We start from the raw sequence: 3,041 nt of genomic DNA, 5'->3' as shown, positions 1-3,041 counted from the left end.
TAGGGTTAGAATTACTCATTACACTGAAGTCTGCAGGAAATTGTCAAAGAGTTATACAAAAAAACCAGTGGAGTTATAACACGATGAATATAAGAACTGCATGAGTACACAAACTGTATTATTGAAGTTATACATATACGGGTAAGAGTTTTACTTAAACCCACTGAAGTTATAATTCGTTCTTTATCAAGCTTTTAAATTTCCATCATTTTTTGCCATGAAAAACAAGTTACCAAAATGAAAGAACAAATCTGATGAACACCATAAAAGTACAACACCATTAAGAATAATGAATACAAATGAAATAACAACAAGCTACAATAATGAACATCAATCCAAAATTACATATAGCACTTTATTCTTGAACATCAAGCTACAACAATAACCAAGACACAAATAAGAAAGCAAATAACTCACCATCGACGGCAACTTCAATCTGCATATGATCCATTTTGAGCGTGTTTCTCTGATGAACAATGACAATTTATTTATCTTCAACAAAGCGAATGAAATTTAACGGCAACATGAAGTAGTTTTACAGTTGGAATGAAATTTCTCTTATTTTTTTCATGATTTATATCGGATTTTACAGGATTTAGGATCGTTTGTATGGTGATTTTTATGGGTTTTGCTTGTTGAGAGGTTTTGAATGGTGAATGAAGAGAGAAAGCATGCAAAATGAATTATTTGTGTTTGTTTAATCGTTTTGTCCGCGGGATTGTACTGGAAGAAGTACACAAACAGTGACATGTGGACCCTCTCTCATACAACAAGCATTTCCTTTTTTTTTTGCTCTAAAAAAGGCCCCCTCTCTCCTTATCTCATCCATTCAATCCCTTCATCCAAGAGTTCTTATAAAGACTTAGGGCCTTATATGATATAATGGCCTTATAAGAACCCTTCTATATATATATATATATATATATATATATATATATATATATATATATATATATATATATATATATATATATATATATATATATATATATATATATATATGTTGTTGTCGTTTTGCTAATAGTATAGAAGGTTGGGAAAGTAAGATGAACATGCGGGTAGTGTATACGAGTCTGCATGACTCGATCGAATAGGAGAGAGGCTCGATCGAGTGGGTCTGACTCAATCGAGTAGGTAGTTTTGCATTTTCTGGGCAGAACCAAGTTTTTGGGCGCTCGATCGAGTAAGTGGTGGCACTCGATCGAGTGGGGTCAGCTCGATCTTGTGGGTTATAGGCTCGATCGAGTACGTTTTAGAAAAGTTTTTTATCAGATTCTGGAGTCGTGGCACTCGATCGAGTAGGAGGGGCAACTCGATCGAGTGACCTCAACTCGATCGAGTGGGTTGAGGGGCTCGATCAAGTAGGTTCTATACAGGTCGTATGCATGTTTTGAGATGTGGGATGAGTGTTCATGTTTATCTTTTTCTTATATAATTTCAAGATGCAGCCAAAGAAAAACGCATTGTATGCCAGAGCCGAAATTATGACCGTTGATGATATAGTAAAGATGTTGGAGCACCAGGATGCTCTCACAAATGCTTTTAAAAGAGTGGGAAAGGATAAAGATGTTGATCAATCCAAGATCAGCATTCACATAGCTAGGTTCAACCCTAAGGAGTATAACGGGACAGGGGCGCCAATTCTGCTGGATAATTGGCATAGAGAGATAGAGAATATTCTTGAGTTGGTCCATTGCCCGGGGAAGTTGAAAGTGGAACAAGCTGCGTTCTACTTAAGAGAAGCGGTCGGTGAGTGGTGGGATAAGGTTAAAGTGAGTGCTCGGGAGTTGTATATGAAGCAGGGGCTACCTGCGATACCTTGGGATGAGTTCATGAAAGCGATGAGGCGTGAGTTTGTGCCAGAGCATGTGCTGTAATACTACGATTTTATGAGTCTCTGGGTACTCTATCGAGTGGGCCTTACTCTGTCGAGTAAGGGTGTTTTGGTTTTTGAAACAGTAGTCTGCCTGTAGGGTACTCGATCGAGTAGCCTTGGTACTCGATCGAGTAGGGGGCACTCGATCGAGTACGTTAGTTACTCGACCGAGTGGCTCGGTTTACGGGTAATGTTTTGTCGGGTTTTATTAATAATGCGAATAGAAATATATAACTTTCCGTCATCATCATTAAACACTTTTATTAAAACTAATCACTTCAAAAGAGATTTCAAACTACGTTTTTCACATCTTTCGCATTATTGACAAATCCCGGAGCTTGAGAGGTCGGATTTCATCATCCCTTACATTCTTGTGATCCTTGCGTTGAGGGTAAGATCTACGTACCGACTTTATAGTATTTTATTAAGTTTGTTTAAACCCTAATTTGGGGGATTGAGGGTTTTTGTTAGTTTGTATGATTGTTAGTAATTATGTGATCATGTGTTAGGAGGAGGATTCGTAAAGGAGGCTTTTTTATAACAGTTGTTGAGATCGTCTGATTGTATTGCATTCCAGGTTGGGTTTCCCTACTCAGTATTAGTCACATGATGTGTTGGTTGTGCTTTGTGATTGTTGAGTTTTATCGTACGAGTACTGTGACAGTTGTTGGGTTTGATTGCTGATTAGTAGTTGTGATTGATTGTATCTGTCTGTGTTCATCGAGGTGCGTCCCTGACTGAGTGGAGTCACTTGCGGGAGTGGCTTCACACCCATGATTCGCCCTCTATGGAACCGGCCACAGAAGGGATGTGCACATTAATGGATTTGGGTTTATCGCTCGACGGAGATGAGCGGGGCTTAGGTGGGAACGGCTGACGTCCCCCACTAGCAGTAAGGAGTAACCTGTTGCGATGGGTACTCTGGCAGGGCTACACACTTTAGTGTGTAGTCAGTATTGTGGAGTTGGTGATGGAGTTCGGAGTATATCTGTGACGATTGAGCTGTGTTGTGTGTTGTTTTGTTGAGTTATATAAATTGTGTGATTAGTACTGACCTCGTTTCATTGTTTTAAAAACTGTGGTGATCCATTCGGGGATGGTGAGAAGTTGTTGAGTAGGTATGAGTCGAGATACATGGGATAGCTGGGATGTGTCGCCGTTGATG

The sequence above is a fragment of the Silene latifolia genome, chromosome 8 (assembly GCF_048544455.1).
Source record: "Silene latifolia isolate original U9 population chromosome 8, ASM4854445v1, whole genome shotgun sequence".
NCBI classification, from domain to species: Eukaryota; Viridiplantae; Streptophyta; class Magnoliopsida; order Caryophyllales; family Caryophyllaceae; genus Silene; species Silene latifolia.
This window is presented reverse-complemented; position numbering follows the sequence as displayed.